This window comes from Phyllobates terribilis, unplaced genomic scaffold (assembly GCF_046119375.1).
Source record: "Phyllobates terribilis strain yellow unplaced genomic scaffold, ASM4611937v1 Scaffold_11__3_contigs__length_659146591, whole genome shotgun sequence".
NCBI classification, from domain to species: Eukaryota; Metazoa; Chordata; class Amphibia; order Anura; family Dendrobatidae; genus Phyllobates; species Phyllobates terribilis.
This window is the reverse complement of record NW_027362771.1, coordinates 59,451,380-59,473,433: the sequence shown is the minus strand read 5'-3', so window position 1 is coordinate 59,473,433 and position 22,054 is coordinate 59,451,380.

Genomic DNA, 22,054 nt, shown 5'->3' with positions numbered 1-22,054 from the left:
AATGCAGCACCATCCCTGTGCCATGCAGGCTGTCAGCGCTGGACAGGGAGAAGATAGTTTGGAGATGCACTGCGCATGTCCAAAAAATCTTCCTGCTGTCTGGTGACCCGGATGTTGTCATGACGACATCGGGTCGTCATGGCAACATCCTGGAAGCCACGACAGACAGCGCTGGAGGCCGGAAGAGGAGGTGAGTATCGGCGATCACCTCCCCTTGCCACCGCAATGCTGCGATCGACTGCGATCGACTTCGATCGCAGCATTGCGGGGGTTAATGTGCCGGGAGCGGTGCGGGACCGCTCCCTGCAGATAGCCCCGGGTGTCAGCTGTGACAATCAGCTGACACCCGGCGGCGATCACGCCCGCACAGCCTGTGTGCGGGCGAAATCGCCAGGGAGTATAAATACGTATCTGGTGCATAAGTCCAGGGCACAGATACGTACTAATACGCACTATGTCGTGAAGGGGTTAAACAAAGGGATGACTATTGGATAGCCATTGTCATACTTTAAGACCCTTGCTATAAAAGCAAAATGGGGGAATTATTCTGACTCTCTTTCCAAATGCGTGCATGACCAAGATAAGCTGTGTTCCCTGGTTGACAAAGCTGTTGTTGAGTGAATACCTGCTGGCCTCACAGCTGACCAAAAGATCCTCTCTGCTGCCCACAGAGCCAATGCTTCTCTGCCTGTGCTAATGCCAGGCTAGAGCAAATAGATGAAGCAGCAGCTACTACAGTATATTTGAAATGATTGAATAACTAGGTTCAATTCTTCCCACATTGTATCCTTTCATGCTTTTTCTGGCAGAAACCATGAGCCCCAAATCCCATGAACTTCTAGCTCAGTAGAATGGACCAGTGGCAAAAACTCACCCATTTTGCTACGGTCATGTCTAGCCTCCAGTGTACTGTGAGAGAGAGTATTTGGTGCACCTGGGGGTTTTGTTATGCCTAATGGACAAGACTGTCCTCTACAAGCATGGAAAACCTTAAATTTGTGAAAATGAACCATTCATGAAGCAGTGCCGACTATCATTCACCTATGGTTGTAGCCAATGATTAAATCAGCCATAGAATTAGCCTGCCCTCCTATCCATTGTCTTCAATACTGTTCTGCTGCCACCAGTGCAGATTGCTCATATCTAGAAAGGGATATACTTCCTGTCCATCAAGTCATCTATTCTGTGCTGCTCGCCCTACACTGCCAGATCTTGCCTGCCCCGTCACAATCCTATACTGTTTGGCTTCTGCCACTGCCGCTAGACAGCCATGCCAGCCACTCATTTACTGCCTGCCCATTGTGCTTTAAAGTGCCATGCTGTACTGCTCCTGCTGGAACAGCCATAGTTGGCCATAAACTACCAAACATCTTCTTACCTGCCAAGAGATATTCTATACTTTGCAATTTCTGCCGATAGAAGCATATATACAGTACCTCTTCTGCTTATCCAGTGTGTTCTTCATTAAGCAAAGAACAAACCTCTTGAAACTTTTTAGCTGTTTTAATTTTTACAATTGAAAAAGCCTAAAAGTCTGTTAGTGCAGTGTATTTCTATAAAGGCTGTTGGTTCTCACCAGTTACCAATTATTTACCCTCTGCCAGAAATATTGAGATAATGCTGTGTTTGCAGTTTTGATACAGTCTCATGAGACCTGAGAGCATTACACATTGTATATGGACAATTCTAGGCTTAAAAGTAACGTATTTTTCGGACCATAAGACGCACTTTTTCCCTCCAAATGTGTGAGGAAAATGGGGGTGCGTCTTATGATCCAAACGTTACTTTACCGGTGGTGGAAGGGGATCGCAGGGTCCTCCGTGCCTTCCCTCTTTCAGGAACACGACAGTGGTGGCAGAAGTGAGGCAGAGCGGCTGGGGCTGGGGCCTGGACCTGTGCTGGCCGCGGCTGCTGTCGGGCTGTGAGCGACATCGGGCAGTGAAGAAGAGCAGCAGAGCAGCTTTCCAGTGGCCGCGGCCATCTTCCTGAGGCCATGGTCCACATGAAAATGGCCGCCCGAGCCTGCACATTCGCAGACAGGGAGCTCCGGTGGCGATTTTCCTGTAGATCACAGCTTTAGTTAGGAAAGCCACACATGTTGCTCTGCCTCACTGTCCGACGACGCTCACAGTCCGGCACAGGTCCTGGCCATAGCCCCAGCCCCGAGCGAGACACCTGTCCCCGAGTCAGGCCCTAGACAGGCCACAGCCAGGCACAGGTCCGGGCTCGACACCAGACAAGTCACAGGCCCCAGACAGGCCACATCCACACACAGGTCTGGGCCCGACACCAGACAGGTCACAGGTCCCAGACAGGCCCCAGGACCTAGACAGGTACAGGTCCGGGCCCAACACCAGACAGGCCACAGGCCCCAGACAGACCCCAGCAATGCACAGTTCCGAGCCCGACACCAGACAGGTCACAGGCCCCAGACAGACCCCAGCCAGTCACAGGTCCGAGCCCGACACCAGACAGGTCACAGGCCCCAGACAGGCCACAGCCAGTCACAGGTCTGGGCCTGACACCAGTCCTAGCCAGACACCGGCCCCAGCCAGACACCGGCCCCACAGCATCTCACCTCTTCTGCTGCAGCCACCAGGTTCCTGAGGGAGGGAACGGGGGGCCCTGCGATCCTGCTCCATCTACACCGCAACTCACAGCTGATGGAGCACCGGCTTCTCGCATCCAGGGTCCACAGCATTCTTCCACTTCAGCCGGTTTCCTGAGGGACCTTGCCTCCTGTGACCCTCGCTCTACCACCCCCCAAGTAAGATACCGTACCTATTCAGACTATAAGATGGTCCCCCATCTTATAAAAAATTTGTTTTTCCTATTTTCCACCCCAAAACCTGGGGTGCGTCTTTATGGTCTGGTGCTTCTTATAGTATAAGAATTATAGAAAAATACTTGCAATTCGCACCAAATCGATTTGCTTCTAATTAAATTTGTTGAATTTGGCAAAATAGGCAAATATCAGTTTCAAAAGATTTGATCATCTCTATGACTGATATTATGGCACAGATGCTCTTTGTAGCCATTCATTGCTTTGCCTAATAAAAGAGGACTTGAGTAAAGGACATACAGAAGACAGCAGGGCTTCATAGGCTGTATAAACTCTTGTATGGAGCCAAAAGTTAAACTCAGTGTCTTATTTGACATCTCCATTTATCACTAATGTTCTGTTCAGTAGTTTAGCAATACAATAAGAAGCAAAAATTAGCTTAACAGTTGTAATGACTAACCACTTACTGTAGTTCATGTATTGGTATCTCAAAATCGTTAAACAGAAAATCACTTAAGCAATTCAAGGCTGTTTATAAATTCAGTGGAAGCAATAGACATATTTTGTACCTCGAGCTATGAATTCCATCTATAAACCCCTATACTTTGTATAGGGATCAGAAAACATCATCAGATAAATGTCAGATGAAATATAGCTTATTCAGCTGTTCTTCACTTTATTGATGCTGTATTCTTATTTATTGATGTTGTGTATAAAACATACTAATAGAAAATGCTTATTTATTTGGTATGTTAAAAGCACACAATATTTCAAGAAATATTTTAAACTACAGACTGTCTTCCAGATAGTATCTTAAAGAGGAATCTCAGTATACAGTATATTCTATGCTTCTGCAAATATCTGACATATCGATTTTGAAATCTATAAAAAATATCCATTAGACTTAATATTTTATTTTGTAATGTATTCAATCACAGTGGATTTAACAATACACTTGTGACTCAACAATTTCTTCCCGCTTTGCTAGAAAATAGTTTAAGCTATTTTAATTATAAGCAAAAAGTCTCAATTGGCTAAAGGCTGTGCATTCATTTGATCACATAAATTTGATTTTATCAAACTGTATAATCTCTAACTTTACAACAGTGAAGATGACTATGTCATTGACAGAAACAAAAGCTAGGTTTTCATTACTTTGTGGGGATTTGTTCTCTTTTATATCATTTTTAGAGGATTGGATTATGGCATAAGGAAATAGAAAATATTCTCTAAAATGTATCTGAACAACGTTCAACTACCCATTGCAGAATAATCCCATGGTTTTTATAATCTAAAAATCTAAAAAAATATATCGAGAATTGATCTCCCGAACAAGAAGATATTTGTCTGCATTCTAAAAAATATTTCATAACCTGGAATTGATGTTGTTATATTTATCACCAAATAGGTACTTTTCAATAACTTTGCTACAAATTCCCACAGCTCAAAAGGTCTGGTATCTTCTTTTGCTCCCAACAGGACCTAGCTATAGTCTCGTCAAGATATGTGACTTCTAACCCGGAACTGGTTCCCTTCCCTAGTGACTACTCCCAGTGCCAAGACAGCCTCTCTAGCGTTATCCTCTCAGACTGACAGTACACTTTGCCAACATCACTTCAGCGATGGCTCACATAGAACACCTCAATTCCACAATGTCACAGTTAGCCACTCTCAGTCCCAAGACCACTAGTGTCACTCACCATCTCATCTATTACATACTCTTCGGGAACCATTTCCTTCTCAAAAAATTTCCTCTTTCTCAGATACTTGGCAGGTAATTTTCCTCCTTGGCACAGCAGAGGTCTAGCATGATGACTCTCACACTGTTTCACCACTCCTGCAGCCATAGCGTCTAGTCTCCCCTGCTTCACCTAATGTCCAGACAACAGCCTCCAACTTGAACAGACCCATAGCTTCATCAAAATCTAGCACACCACGTGGTTCATGTGCACTCTAATCTTGGATGCCAAGCAACCTACATATATAGGCTCTCCACTTCCTCAACAAGTAAGTGTGGTGTATTGGCCTAGCTGTACTTTTTCTGAGCCAGCATCTGGATAGTTCTTTGTCTATCCCATGAACATCACTCAGAAGGCTGTTACACCTTTCAGGTCTGTGTAGAAGTATAGGGCTGAAAATTTAATTGTTGCCCCTTTGATCAGCCAGTAGAGTGGTGTCTGAAAATAGAACTTACCTCGTTGACATTGCAGCCCTGATCTATACATACACTGCACTAAAATGAAAGCCTTACTGTGAATCACTTTATAATAGTGTTCAATTATTATTGAGTGCCCGGCAACACAATTTATTTAAATGACTTTTTTATCCCCAGGGTTTCCATATCGTATTTTGCCAGTTGTAGGTGTCCTATAAATGGCTCAGATACTCCCATACTGTACAGCGCATGTGTAGCACCCCGAGGGCTCGGCTGCTACAGGGGTATTGCACCTCAAACCAGAGGTGTGATATTCCACTCCCGGGTAAGGATGGAGTGTGGACCAGGACTCAGTAAGCTGCATGCACCACACACACCCCATTTCCGAGGAACAGACCAACGGTGCTCCCACTAGACAGAGTGCAGGCACGACAGCTTCTGTTCCTGGCTGGAGTGGGGAGGGGAAAGTACACCCAGTGGTGTAGGAGCAGATAGGGGTGGGTTTCTGGGCATAGGTAGGAGCCCATTGGTTGCTAGTCACCTGGGCTCACACATAGAGGGAGGTATATAAGGTGGGCACCATCTTAGATCAGTGTTCAGTTAAGGCAGGAGGAGAAGAAGACAGGAGCTCAGCCAGAGAGGGCTGACAGGGAGCTGTGGCTCAGTCTGGGCCCAGCTCCAGAGGCAGGCCTGGAGTGGAGGCCAGAAGCAGCAGAGAGAGAGAGGAGGAGGAACAGAAAGGAAAGTAAGAAAGGAACTGGAACAGAGGAGAAAGGAAGCAAAGAACACAGAGAAAGGCCCAGAGACACGAAGGCAGAAGGAACCCCATATGCCCAGAGGAGATACTGGGTGAAGGGTTGGCAGAATAGGGTACCGGAACCCAAATTGGTGGAGGCGACTAATCCTCAGCCAAAACCGGAGGTTGTGACCACATCTTGGTGCGACCCCTCACTACATCCACCAGAAAGGCATACCGCATAGGGTCAGGGAAACCGGGAGAGGTTTCGCCAACAGAAGGCCCGAGGAAGCTGGACAAAGGTGGGTCACTAGTGAGGACGGCCAGTAGAAAGGAAGAGAGGGGAGCTCTGAACCACACTCTGGAATTGCCTGGGAGTTGACCGAGTCCCTCACCTGGTGGACGCAGCACGGCTCGGGCAGTCATCGTCTGCAGCATTGACCTGAATAACAACCGTGAGTAAAGCTTTGGAAACTGCAATTACAAGTCTCTGTGTTTCATCGCCGCACCAGCACCATCAGTACTGGGACACTCACACCATCACTACCACCATCTTCCACATTAGCTGCCCTGAGGCAATACTCCTCCCGTGGGGAGTTATCCCATACTCAGCTGCGCAACCAACATCAGCCTCAGCGGTCGGCAGCGCAGCGGCGGTCCCCACTGACCGCGATCCACGGGTGGCGTAGTCGGACACTTATTACAATACAGATAGACTGCCACTGGTTTGACCACCCTGGGCACGGACCGGGTCACCGCCACACGGAGACTACAACCCATCTCAGCGATCCGGCTCCGGGTATCCCCACAGCAGCACAGTACAGGCCCAGGGGGCGCGTCAACTTTGGCGTAGTCGGCAGGATCATTACCAACCCGCTGTTATGTTCTGCTACCAGAGCTAAGGAAAGAGAGGAGATCTGTCCCTACGATAGAACTCAGCTTTATCCCTACGATGTAACAGGGGACCTGATCCTGCGATCAGACCTGCTAAAGTCCTAAGCTAGTCTGTACGGAGACCTATAGATGTGGGGAAGGAATCCCTACAAGTACTAAGGACTGGGAGGAAAATGGGACACCTCCTAACAGAAATAGTAGCAGACAGACAAACAAACAAAATATATAGAACACTGAGGTCCGTAGACCAAGCAAACTAACAGAGTTAGATACAGAGCACAGGCTAGCTAGAAAGTAGTTATACAATGAAGTCCAGCAAAGCCAGAAGGGCGGAGCAGGATTAAATAGGCCAACAAGGTCATGTGACCAGCAAAGGAAAAAACCTAAGAGCAAGGTTCTAACAGTACCCCCCCTTCTAAGAGGATCCTCCGGATCCCCTAGGACCAGGCTTATCAGGAAATCTCCTGTGAAACGCTCTGATAAGTCTGGACGCGGAAACATCATCTGACCTCACCCAAGAGTTATCCTCGGGTCCGAAACCTTTCCAGGCCACAAGATACTGCAAACTACCTCTATACCGTCTAGAGTTAAGGATGCGAGAAATTTCATATTCCCCGTCCTCCACCACCGGAGGAACAGAGGCAGAGGCGTCACCATCCGACACAACAGCTTTTTTTAACAGAGAGACATGAAATATCGGATTAATTCTCCAGGAGGTAGGAACCTCCAACCTAACAGCAGATTGGTTGACAACCTGAAGCACCTTAAAGGGCCCTACAAACTAGGGACCCAATTTCTTAGAAGGAATCCTCAACCGCAGATTCCTAGAGGACAACCAAACCATGTCACCAACAGTGAACAAAACCTCCTGTCGTTTCCTATCAAAGTAGTCTTTAGATTTTCTGTTGGCCTCCTGAAGATTACCACGCACATCCGTCCAAACTCTCTCCAAATCACCGGAAAAATTCTCCTCCTCAGGCACGGCAGATCCCAACTTGGAGAACGACCCAAACGACGGATGTCTCCCAGAACAACAAAAAAAAAGGCGAACAACCAGCAGAAGAAGATGTATGATTGTTCAGAGCAAATTCAGCAAGTGGCAGAAACTCAGACCACCCCTCTTGATTGTCTGCCACAAAACAACGCAAGAACTGCTCAACATCCTGGTTTTTCCTTTCTGTCTGGCCATTAGATTCAGGATGATATCCGGACGAGAACGACAAATGAACTCCCAACCTGTCACAAAAGGCACGCCAAAAACGAGCCACGAACTGAGGACCCCTATCAGAAACAATGTCAGTAGGAACGCCATGAAGTCTGACAATTTCCTTGACAAAGGCCTTAGCGAGAGTTTTAGCGCAGGGCAGTTTGACGAAGGGAACCAAGTGACACATCTTGCTAAAACGGTCCACGACCACCCAGATGACAGTAAAACCCTCAGAGGGGGGAAGGTCAGTTATAAAGTCCATAGCCAAATGTGTCCAAGGAGCACTGGGAACCTCCAAAGGACAAAGCAACCCCGCAGCAGGAGTGTGTAAGGACTTAGATCTAGCACATATAGTACATTGACGCACCCACTTAATGACTTCCTTCTGCCATCCAGGCCACTAAAAACTGCGACCCACCAGTCTCTTGGTCTCAGAGATTCCGGGATGACCTGCCAACCGAGATTCGTGACACTCAACAAACAAATCTCTCCTAAAGGTCCCAGGCACAAACAACCTCCCATGAGGAGTGTTAGATGGGGCATTCTCCTGTGCTTTAAGAATCTCATCTTCCAAAACGGAGTCCAAAGCAGCTATCACAACACCTTCTTGTAAAATGTTCTCCTCTTTCTCAGCACCGACTATGGGAGAAAAACTGCGAGACAAGGCATCCGCCTTAACATTCTTAGTACCAGGGATGTAAGTAACGGAGAAATTAAACCGCGAGAAAAACAGTGCCCATCTAGCCTGACGGGCATTCAGGCGCTTGGCAGCATCAAGATAAATCAGATTTTTATGATCCGTAAGAACCTGAACGGGAAATTCCGCACCTTCCAAGAAGTGGCGCCAGTGTTCAAATGCGAGTTTAATAGCCAATAATTCCCGATTACCAATATTGTAATTCAGTTCAGTCTCCGAAAATTCTTTTGAAAAAAAGGCAAAGGGATGTAATCCATCCCCGTTATCCTGAGACAATACTGCGCCAACCCCCACAGAGGAAGCATCAACCTCAACCAAAAAACGGCTTAGTCACATCAGGCTGCATAAGGATGGGAGCAGAGGTGAACCTCTCCTTGAGATACACAAAAGCTTCAATGGCCTCAGAAGACCACTGAACCGCATCAGCACCTTTCCTGGTGAGATCGGTCAGAGGTTTGACAATACTAGAAAAAATTTTTATGAATTTTCTGTAATAATTGGCGAAACCTAAAAACCTCTGTATCGATTTCAAACCAATAGGCCTAGGCCATTCCTGTACAGCTTGAACTTTAACCGGGTCCATCTCAAAACCTTCGCTGGAGATAATGTAACCCAAAAAACTAATTCTCTGTACAGCGAACTCACATTTCTCCAGCTTAGCAAAAAGCGAATTGTCCATTAACAACTGTAATACCTCACGTACGCTCCGCCAATGAGACTCCAGATCCGGCGAATAAATCAAAATGTCATCCAAATTACACAACCACATTTTTGCCGATCAAAGGTCTAAGGATGTCATTAATAAGATTCTGAAAAAATGCAGGAGCATTAGTAAGACCAAAAGGCATAACCAGATTCTCAAAATGACCCACAGGAGTGTTAAAAGCAGTCTTCCATTCGTCACCCTCCTTCATGCGCAACAGATTGTATGCCCCCTTAAGGTCAATTTTAGAGAACCACTTGGCCCCCATTAACTGATTAAACAGATCAGGAATCAATGGAAGTGGGTAAGGATTGCGTACAGTAATTTTGTTAATCTCACGAAAATCCAGACAAGGACGTAAACCGCCGTCCTTTTTTTTTACAAAAAAAAATCCAACCGCCACAGGAGACTTAGAGGGCCTAATGTGACCGGCGGCCAAACTTGTCTGTATGTATTCCTCCAAAGCTTTCCTCTCAGGAATAGTAAGGTTAAATAAACGACTTTTAGGAAGAGTCGCTCCAGGGACAAATTCAGTAGAACAATCATAGTCTCTATGGGGAGGCAAAACCTGCGATTCCTTCTCAGAAAAAACTCTCCAAAAATCCTGAATAGGAACAGGCAATTCCCCCCCTATCCAAAGCTGCAATACGCCCGTTACAACACTTGTCATAACATTTATGGCTCCAGGATTTAATTTCACTGGTAGACCAATCCAGTACAGGATTGTGAAATTTTAACCAGGGCAATCCCAATATTACTGGAGAAGGCAAGTTATTCAAAACTACCAAATCCAATTTCTCATGGTGAACACCATTAATAGTGAGAGGAAATTCACAGACCTTGAGAGTAATATTCTTCAAAGGGGAACCATCCACAGAAACCACAGCAATGGGGGATGATAAAGGTTCGGGTTTTAAATTGAGTCTTTCCAAGAATCCCCCATCAATTACATTCAGAGTAGACCCACAATCAACAAACACCCGAAATTCCATAAATTTTTCCTGAGCAATCGTGGAAGCAGCTAAAAATACACCCTTGGAATTTAAACAGGCAATACGGGCATGACTGACCATTTTTTTTTCTTTCTTCATACGAAGCTCACAGCCTTTAATCAAATGACCAGATTTTCCGCAATAGAAACACAAGCCTTCAAAAAATCTGCGATCTTTTTCTTGAGAGCGAGGTGCCACCGATCCAATCTCCATCGGTTCACCACTGTTAGTACACACATTCTCATAACCAGAAACTGACATAGCAGAGGATTTGCTCTTATCAACCCTTGCACGCAGTCTCCTATCCACCCGTATAGCTAATTGCATAGCCTGTTGCAAATCTTCAGGTGTAGGATAAGCAATTAGCAGGTAACCCATTCATTGAGCCCAGCAAGAAATAGACTTTTCAGAGCAGAAACGTTCCACCCTGTTTGAGTAGACCAACGACGGAAATGAGTACAATATTTTTCCACATTACCTGATCCCTGTTTCAAACGTCTCAACTCAGTCTCAGCTGATGCGACACGGTCAGGATCATCATATAATAGCCCCAAAGCAGAAAAAAAACTATCCACTGATCTGAAGCATGTATCACTAGGTTGCAAAGAAAAGGCCCACTCCTGAGGCTCTTTGCGCAAAAGTGACATTATGAACCCTATGCGCTGGGATTCATCCCCAGAGGACTTGGGTCTCAAACGAAAATACAATAAGCAAGCATTTTTAAATGAAAAAAATTCTCGGTGTTCACCAAAAAATAAATCCGGCAAACATACCTTAGGCTCCAAGAAATGTGCTCCAGGACAGTTACTCACATGCTGACGGAGCTCGGCCACCTCCAGAGAGAGTCCCTGCAGGCGATGAGCCAAATCCTGAACCGACACCATGATGGAACAGAAAAATCTTTCCTTAGAGAATTTGCAGGCTGGACTTACTGTTATGTTCTGCTACCAGAGCTAAGGAAAGAGAGGAGATCTGTCCCTACGATAGAACTCAGCTTTATCCCTACGATGTAACAGGGGACCTGATCCTGCGATCAGACCTGCTAAAGTCCTAAGCTAGTCTGTACGGAGACCTATAGATGTGGGGAAGGAATCCCTACAAGTACTAAGGACTGGGAGGAAAATGGGACACCTCCTAACAGAAATAGTAGCAGACAGACAAACAAACAAAATATATAGAACACTGAGGTCCGTAGACCAAGCAAACTAACAGAGTTAGATACAGAGCACAGGCTAGCTAGAAAGTAGTTATACAATGAAGTCCAGCAAAGCCAGAAGGGTGGAGCAGGATTAAATAGGCCAACAAGGTCATGTGACCAGCAAAGGAAAAAACCTAAGAGCAAGGTTCTAACACCCGCCACAAGCGGGTATTGCGTGCCTGAAGAAAACTGCACATGTACCTTAAAAGGAAGTCTCCCGCCATTTCCAGAAGTTTCCCGCCGTCCGGAGTCGTTTCCCGCCATCCGGAGCTGATTCCCGCCATCAGACGCCATTTTGGACCGTTTCCCGCCATCTTCATCAGTTTTTCCTGCCCTGGCAGAGCGGACGCCATTATGTGCGCACCAAAAGACAGCAGGAAGCCGCCTCCCATCGTGGGCCAGGTCCCAGAATGGCGCCAAAGGAGGAGCCCGCCCCCACCAGCAATGAATGCAGCAATGGGGATGTCCATCAACGTGGGGGGGCTGCCCCTGAAGGTGATTGTCAGCAGATGCCCCCAAGACCAACCCCCATGGGGGCGGATAGAAAAGAAAACTGAGGGGCTGGGTGCGGCCTGGATCAGTCTGGACCTGCTGCACCCGGAGATGGAGGGAGCAGAAAACTCCACCAGCACCCTGGCCCGCAGCCTGCTGCAAGCGGAGCCACCCTGCAGCCTGACAGAACTGCTGGCCCAACTGCCTAGAGACCCGGATCGTGCGCGCGCAGCGCTGGAAGATCTGAATAGAAGAATGGTCCGGGCGCAGCCGGATGTGTTTGCCGGGTGGAGAGAGGAGATGGCCCGGCAGCACGGAGGTGACCAGCAGAGGACCCCGCTGGAACCGGGCAGCGCGCTTACCACTGGGCGCGGAGAAGAGGGACCGGCAGCTGCAGATGACGCCGCGGAGGAGACCACGGAGACCGAGGCAGGTAATGGGGACGCCACCACCCCAAGCCCGGGGAACACCAGCCTGCCCTCACCCTCCGTTGCGGGACCCGAAGCCCCGGGGACCGTACCTGACACCATGCCTCCACCGCCACTAGCTAGGCCTCAGGCAGCAAGCACCGTCGTCACGCCCCGCCCCGCGCTGTGCCCTCTGAACCCTGGCGCCGTACAGCGTGAGACGTCACGGGCCAGGACGCAAGACCCAGCACACCCGGGCGCCGCTGCCTCACCAGCGCCCCCTACCTTGGCGGTGCCACCCCCGGGCGCGACCAACAAGCGACCACCGGCCTGGTCGCAAGGCCGAGTGCCCCTGGGTGCTGCCACCCGTCCGAAGCCCACAGTGCCACCCTTGGGCGCGGACCTGTATGCCCAATATACCAGCCCGGACGGGCTACCCTTTGAATGGCCGCCGGAGTTCGCCAACCCCCGTCTCCGGAAAGAGCGACCCCTGAGTGAGCCTTTGATCCCGGCCCCGGAGCCCGCCAACATCGCTCCACCCCCTCTGGAGGATGCCCAGTTTGCATGGAACCCCACCGGCGAGAGTCTCATGGGCTTCACCCAGGAGACCCGGGCGGAAGTCCAGCGCCTGGAGTGCTGCCATCAGCAGCTAGCCACCTATGAAAGAGAGCGGCGGCAGAGGCGCATCAGGGAGCAGCGACTCCAGGCCAGGAGCGCGGAGCAAAAGAGGAGGGCCCGACAAGACACCCACGCCATCCGCGGACCCAGAGCCACCGGGACCGTAGTCAAGTTCCAGCTGGAGCATGGCTGGGGCTTCATCAGAGACCCGGAGGCTGACACCGACGTCTTCATCACTAGAAGGGACGTTGAAAGCCACCTGCCATAGGGACATCACGGACGTGACCTGTACCCCGGCGACGTGGTCACCTACACCCGGCACAAGGGCGCAAAGGGACTGTATGCCCTCCATGTTCACCGGCTCACAGAGGAGGAACTGCAGTACCGTCCAGACACGGAATACACTGAGGATCCGGACGGACCAGAAGATTACCCGGAAGAGCGAGGAGGACACCGTTACCAGTAAACGGTAAAGTGGAACTGTATATAGTTACCCGTCAGGGTACAAGAACTGTTGCTAATTGAAGTGTGGTCCCTGTTGGGACTAGTGTGGAACTGTTTCTTGATAAAAAGTTTCCTGTGTGCGTGTTACCCCAATATCCTTTACCAGGCTGAGGACTGTGAGCAGCCACTCCCTTATCCCCACTGGCCGAGGACTGAGAGCGGCCAATCCCTTGTAAATAGTTGCTCTTCTTAAAGCGTCCCCTACTGGTTTTATACAAAAAACGCAACGTCTACCTCAGGATTAATGGACTGTTGCACCTTTTCCTGGTCGCAAGTTGCACAGCGGCCAGAGCTCAAGAATGTTCTACTTGAAAAAGTTTTATATTGAAAAGTTTTATATGCTGCTAGAATAATAATGCAAATGTTTTATGTGATGTTTTATATGCTAAAAGAGTTCCAGTGGCATTAGCAAGATGTTTTATGAAAATGTTTTATACCAGTAACGTTAAAAAGAGAAAAGTACCTCCCATAAAGGGATGAGTGAAAAGTTAATGTCTTATATACGAATGCATTCTAAAAATTTTGTATGTTTAAATTGTCTTTGCTCTTTTCCAGCCCGAGGACGTGCTGTGATTTACCAGGGGGGAATGTAGCACCCCGAGGGCTCGGCTGCTACAGGGGTATTGCACCTCAAACCAGAGGTGTGATATTCCACTCCCGGGTAAGGATGGAGTGTGGACCAGGACTCAGTAAGCTGCATGCACCACACACACCCCATTTCCGAGGAACAGACCAACGGTGCTCCCACTAGACAGAGTGCAGGCACGACAGCTTCTGTTCCTGGCTGGAGTGGGGAGGGGAAAGTACACCCAGTGGTGTAGGAGCAGATAGGGGTGGGTTTCTGGGCATAGTTAGGAGCCCATTGGTTGCTAGTCACCTGGGCTCACACATAGAGGGAGGTATATAAGGTGGGCACCATCTTAGATCAGTGTTCAGTTCAGGCAGGAGGAGAAGAAGACAGGAGCTCAGCCAGAGAGGGCTGACAGGGAGCTGTGGCTCAGTCTGGGCCCAGCTCCAGAGGCAGGCCTGGAGTGGAGGCCAGAAGCAGCAGAGAGAGAGAGGAGGAGGAACAGAAAGGAAAGTAAGAAAGGAACTGGAACAGAGGAGAAAGGAAGCAAAGAACACAGAGAAAGGCCCAGAGACACGAAGGCAGAAGGAACCCCATATGCCCAGAGGAGATACTGGGTGAAGGGTTGGCAGAATAGGGTACCGGAACCCAAATTGGTGGAGGCGACTAATCCTCAGCCAAAACCGGAGGTTGTGACCACATCTTGGTGCGACCCCTCACTACATCCACCAGAAAGGCATACCGCATAGGGTCAGGGAAACCGGGAGAGGTTTCGCCAACAGAAGGCCCGAGGAAGCTGGACAAAGGTGGGTCACTAGTGGGGACGGCCAGTAGAAAGGAAGAGAGGGGAGCTCTGAACCACACTCTGGAATTGCCTGGGAGTTGACCGAGTCCCTCACCTGGTGGACGCAGCACGGCTCGGGCAGTCATCGCCTGCAGCATTGACCTGAATAACAACCGTGAGTAAAGCTTTGGAAACTGCAATTACAAGTCTCTGTGTTTCATCGCCGCACCAGCACCATCAGTACTGGGACACTCACACCATCACTACCACCATCTTCCACATTAGCTGCCCTGAGGCAATACTCCTCCCGTGGGGAGTTATCCCATACTCAGCTGCGCAACCAACATCAGCCTCAGCGGTCGGCAGCGCAGCGGCGGTCCCCACTGACCGCGATCCACGGGTGGCGTAGTCGGACACTTATTACAATACAGATAGACTGCCACTGGTTTGACCACCCTGGGCACGGACCGGGTCACCGCCACACGGAGACTACAACCCCCAGCATCTCAGCGATCCGGCTCTGGGTATCCCCACAGCAGCACAGTACAGGCCCAGGGGGCGCGTCACATGCTCAGATCAAGCACCTCAGTTGGTGATTACAATTGATACACAAGGGCTCCAAGTCAATTAAAGACTGAAAGTGCAGGGACGTTAGTCCCATGGGAAGTGTGAAGCCCAGCTTATATGGGAGCCCAACTGTTATGGAATCTCCAATGAATATATCCTCATTCTAACGATGTCATTAGTAAGTCAATACTGAAGCCCAGCTCTATATCAATATGGCTGTGCTTTTATAGTGACAATTACAATTCTGGAATTTATGCAATATTAGCTCTTCTCTATAAAGAAAGTTGCCTTTCTAGTGTTACTTACTGATGTTAGCAAACCTATAAATAAATATCTTACTGTTTAACAAGCCTTGCAACATGTCTAGGAATATTTAGCCAAACTAGAGTTTTCTCCAAAAGGAAAAACACTCATGCACAGACAGCTGTTTTGAGGTTCTACAGATGGGTGTCTTTTCATTTTGGAAAATAATCTGGTTTGGTTAATTATTCCGAATCATTTTGTGTCAAACATTGAATTATGACTTTTTTTGAGTTACAGAAAAACTGTAGCTTGTTGTACTACACTTAATAGGACCTGAAAATCATCCAAACATGAAAAAATGCACCATAGGAATTCACTGTTTGTAGTAAGTTTCAGATTTCCCTTTTGACCTCCAATCAACACCTGGCAGCAAGGGAATAAAAAACACACAAAAAATAAACATTTTTGCAAAATTGCACTCTGAGTGTGAAACCCGCTTATTGTTTTTGTTTTGTTTTTTTTTGTTCTTTTTTACAGTGCTTGACTTTCTGTCAACTTCATAGACTTTGTATGACTTGAATTGACATAGGATTGCTGCTTCCAATAGGTGGCGCTACAGAGTTCAAGTCCACTTTTTCTCTGAAGAGGCAATTTGCATATTGAATTGACATTTAATTTGTCAACTAAAAAAAATTGGATTTAACTTTTTCAACTTAGGAGTCAAAAGTATCCTGGTAAAATCAGCACAAGAGATGGTGGGAATTGATTTGCAGGACCTGGTCCCCTGACTATGACAGTATTCTGTGACCATTCGATGGCAGCCTTGTGGACTACCTTTTATTTAATGGCATCCCTGGCTATTCATTAGCTGGCCTGTGAGCATCATTGTTGAGGTGTGATGTATATGTGATGTCGCACCAGGATGGCAAATCAAAAGTAGAGAAAGGGATAAGGAGGTTCATAGTACCCCTATCTGACAGCTGCAGATTAAAGGGAATCTGTCCCCCCTGGGTTGGATACAACCTATTAATATGGCATACAGGTAATAGAAATGTTAATCTAGTCCTACATGTATGACTCATATTAATGGTCTTGTTTTGTGAAATCTTATACAGGTGCATCTCACTAAATTAGAATATCATCAAAAAGTTAATTTATTTCAGTTCTTCAATACAAAAAGGGAAACTTGTATATTATATAGAGTCATTACAAACAGGGTGATCTGTTTCAAGTGTTTATTTCTGTTAATGTTGATGATTATGGCTTACAGCCAATGAAAACACTAAAGTCATTAACTCAGTAAATTATAATAATTAACAAAAAACACCTGCAAAGGTTTCCTAAGCATTTAAAAAGGTCCCTTAGTCTGTTTCAGTAGGCTCCACAATCATGGGGAAGACTGCTGACTTGACAGATGTCCAGAAGGCAGTCATTGACACTAAGTAAATGCAAAGTAAATTTTGCATTTCATTTGGAAATCAAGGTCCCAGAGTCTGGAGGAAGAGTGGAGAGGCACACAATTCAAGCTGCTTGAGGTCTCGTGTGAAGTTTCCACAATCAGTGATGGTTTGGGGATCCATGTCATCTGCTGGTGTAGGTCCACTGTGTTTTATCAAGACCAAGTCAGCGCAGCCGTCTACCAGGAAATTTTAGAGCACTTCATGCTTCCCTCTGCCAACAAGCTTTTTGGAGATGGAAATTTCATTCTCCAGCAGGACTTGGCACCTGTTCACACTGCAAAAAGTACCAATACCTGGTTTAAAAACAACAGTATCACTGTGCTTGATTGGCCAGAAAAATCGCCTGACCTTAACCCCATAGAGAATCTATGGGGTATTGTGAAGAGGAAGATGAGAGACACCAGACCCAACAATTCACACGATCTGAAGGCTGCTATCAAAGCAACCTGGGCTTCCATAACACCTCAGCAGTGCGACAGGCTGATCGCCTCCATGCCACGCCGCATTAATGCAGTAATTGATACAAAGGAGCCCCGACCAAGTATTGAGTGCATTTACTGAACATATATTTCAGTAGGCCAACATTTCGGATTTTAAAAACATTTCTAAAGCTGTTGTTATGAAGTATTATAATTTACTGAGATATTGACTTTTTTGTTTTCTTTGGCTGTAAGCCATAATCATCAACATTAACCCTCCGTCACATACAATATCGGTTCTAACGAGTTCACATACAATGTGACTGTCAGGCGCAGGCTAGAAAAATACCTATAATATCTAATGTTTGCAATTTCAGTGCTCTAAAAGTGATCAGTGACCTTCATAGGGATTTAATAAAAGAGACTGCACATAATAAGGTGCAAAAAAAAAACCATTTACTTAACATAAAACTAATAACTCTGAAATACAAACATTTCAAAACTCCCGCCAAATAGTCCCCAGTTCGACTCTGTCAAAAAACTCTACAAAGAAAATTTATGGAAACAAACTTAATTTTAAGGTACCTTAAGTACTATTAAACACATATTCAGTCAGAATTAGATCTTGAAGTTTCCCCAGAAAAATTACACTTGCAGAGCAAAGAGCAAGAATTACACATCATTTTTGCATGTGTCAGGCAGATTGCATTATGACATTTGTGACATTCATAATTAGAAAGCCTTCTGATTCCGCTTTCCGTGGTGCAGGTGGTGCATCTCCTTCTTTTGGGAGGTGGTGTAGGTGGTGAATTTTCACTATTATCTTCTGGGCGGAATCTTTTGAGCTGAACTTGAAGGCGAGAGGGGATACCGATTGTTTTCATACTTCTCCTGCGTAGCTCTCCAAGCACTAGTTCATGGGCCAATTTTTTCAGATAGAATCGTCTACGGAGTGGTTCAAGCTTGTTTTCAAGGTAAATGACTTGTGAATTTATACCACCCAAATTCAACATAGCAAAAAATATGACCATTGGCCAGCGTTTGGTGTTTCTGCTGACGTTGAAAGTTGAGCACATCTGATCAGCTGTATCAACACCCCCTTTGGTTGCATTATAAAATGTAATTATCTCCGGGTTTTTTTTGTGCCTCAGTCCCAGGATCGATGGCATCATCATCATGAAGTGTTGATAGAAGAAGTACATTTTTTTTTGCTTGTGGTACATAGGAAACCAAAACCTTTCCATTATGGAATGCAAACATACTGCTGTACTGTTGTCTCCCTTTCACACTTACAAACTGTGTAGGCAATTTTTTTTTATTTTTTCTTACAGTTCCAACATATGAAAGCTTCTGCATTTTCAGATAATCAATCAGATCACAATTTGAAAACCAATTGTCAGCTGTTATATTGCGACCCGATCCAAATAAGGGCTCAGCCAGTCTTTTTACAACATCACTGGGTTTGTTGCTGACACAGTAAGGACCTTCTGGTTGTTTTCCTGCATAAACTTCCAGGTTGTAAGTGTAGGTCTTACTGGCATCAACAAGGGCATACATTTTTATTCCATATTTATTAGGCTTTGATGGAATATATTGATGAAAGGCACATTTACCACGAAAACCAGGGAGTATTTTGTCAATAGTGAGATTCTCCCCAGGGCAATAGCTTTTTTTACTGTTTTCAACAAATTTTTGGAATATATCACGAATTGAAGCAAGTCGGTCATGTGTTTTACGTTCGGTTCGGGTAGTTCTGTCGTCAAACCGAAGGCAACGAATTAGAAGCTTGAATGTGTTTATGGACATAACAAGGCCAAATTTTTCAACTCCATCCCCATCTTTACTCCAAAGTTCCTCCAAACTTTGTCTATTTGCCCTATAAGCTCCTGCAAGGTATAATAATCCAAAAAAAGCACGCAGTTCTATTTCATCTGTGGCCTTGATGGTTCTGTTGCAGATGAACTTGTCCTTTGTAATGTCTATATATTGTTTGGTATATGTGACAATAGAGTCCAGAATGTCATCTGTGAATAAACTATTCCAGCATTCAACTGCAGTTTTTGCATTACTTGCAGGAAGGTGAGTAATAATGTTTTGAGGTTCCCTACGTTTCTTCTAGAGTGGCTTCTTGTTCCATTGTTTTTTTTTATCTTTTCCCATATAATAAGATTCTACATCTTCATCCTCATCACTGTCACCATCTTGCTCTGTTTCAGAATCCACTTCACATACTTCCACCTCATCATGAGAATCAATCTCACTTTCCTCTCCTAAATCCTCATTCAGTGTGGGGTCTGCATCATCTAACAGCATGTTTGTTACTTCCTCAACATCAAGGTTTTTTGATAAATTGTACATTTTCCTCTCCATTTCAGCAGATAATCTGAAGCAAGAGAAGGAATATGTGTTAGGGAACTACTGTATATGCCTGAGCAGCACCCTTTCTTTTTTAATCTGCCTTATTTCTATGAAATATCCTCACACTTTGTGCTATACATTCATAAAACAAGCTAAATAAACAATTGTGATGAATAAAAACATAAAATACCAACCTTATTGAGTGTGACGTGTTCACATACAATGAGCCTGAGAGATTAGCGCAGTTATATCTGTCCTCCTGAAGCTCTGCAATCCAACTGTGGTATGAGGTTTCACAGAGCTGCTAGAGACAGGAGACTACCTGGAGGGAGGGGATTTCCTCACAATCTGGTGAGGAAGGAGAAGTGAAAGTAAAAGAGATGTGCCTGTCAGGCCTATTGTATGTGACGGAGGGTTAACAGAAATAAACAGTTGAAATAGATCACTCTGTTTGTAATGACTCTATACAATAGATGAGTTTCACTTTTTGTATTGAAGAACTGAAATAAATTAACTTTTTGATGATATTCTAATTAAGTGAGCTGCATATGTATTTTATCTTCATGTTAATGATTCCTTCCGGGACCGGAAGGAATCTCCGCCTCCTGTGACGTGCAGTTGCGACACTGTAACCTTGCGCCTGCACGTTGAACTCCCTCCACGATGCTCCCTTGTATGGGAGAAAGTCTCCATGACTTGACGGCGCCTGCGCAGAAGATCACGGAATACATTAGTCAGTGATCTTCTGCACATGGTTCTGCAAATTGATTTGCATAATTTTTAATCAGCACATATTTAGAAAATACTTAAATGAACAGTGTGTTTGTGTCTTAGAATTTACTATGTGTATGTATAGAAAAAACATCAAAATTAATATTGAAATTATGAAATTGAGAATTGCCCATTAAGTAAAAAACATATGTATACATTATATATATTGAAAAGTAAGATTTTATCTTAAGGCCACATCACAAGTCATAGTTTTCTCTCCCTAATAATGTTTGTCTGTTCTATCTGTATCATATCAGTATCATACCAACTATTTAATCTCTATTTAGTGAGGATTGGGGTGCTGACAAGTGAAAGTTGCCATCATCAGATTTACCAGTCTGGACAGGTAATGTGAAAGAGGAAGACACATCTACTAGAAATATAAGGGTGGGTATAGATGTTGCATCCATACTTTGCCAGCTATGTGTGAAAAAAACAAGCAAACATGTAGATTTATAAGATTTTCAAAGTGATGGCAGCTAAAAGAATCTCATTGAAAATGGTCAAACAGTGTTTTGTCATTAACGTTGAAAATGCAATTAGCTGAAGTTAATTTGAAAACTGTACCAGTCTACATTTTGATGGGTTTTCAGACACATTGTGACCGCACCCTGGCTATGGAGTGTTCGCAATGTGTGTGAACAAAGCCAAAGCCAAAGTATTAGTAATAAAGAAGCAGCAATAAAGTAAAGTAAGTATAATAAAGTGGAAAGCACAGTGTGTACCTAGCCTTACTTGTATTTGACCAAGAGCATCAAAATTGCAAAGTGAGATTTAGGCCTCATTCAGACATCTGTGAATTATGCACATGTTCTCTCTGGTACTTGCACAGGTAGAACACATACCCATTAAAGTCTGTGGTGCTATTCACATATTCATGTTTTTTTGCAAAATGTGTGTCCACAAAAACAATAACAGAAACAAGTCTGTTTTTGATCGGAGGCTCGGATTAAAATTACCCATTCATGTCTATGGGTAAGAGAGGATCAAAGACAGCACACGGATGTCATACATGTGCATTCCATGCGCTGTCTATGATTAATATTGTAATGGGTAGGAGAAGCTTTGCAGTTTTTTTCCATATGTGAAAACCACTGATGAAACACTGATGGTAAAAAATCACACACTGAGCAAACACTGATGCAAATCTGATCAAAACCACTGATGAACTTTGGTCTGCTGTTTGCTTATGTGAAAAACTTCCATATTTCTGCAAAAATTTCATCTGGAAATGCTGTCGATTTTCAATTTGTAAATTTTCACCATAAATTTATCACATTGTAAAACAATGGTTCAAATTGTGTGATTACATACATAACTCGGAAATTGTGCAAAAATACTGCAATATTTGGCGCTTATACCCCAGTTTCGGCCAGCAGCACCAAAATAGGCATAGCATAGGGAGGGCATGAGCATGGTGGGGCTTGACTATGCCCACCCATCAATTCATAAAAAGTTACGTCACTATAGTGGCATAACTTACTCTAGAAATGTACTCC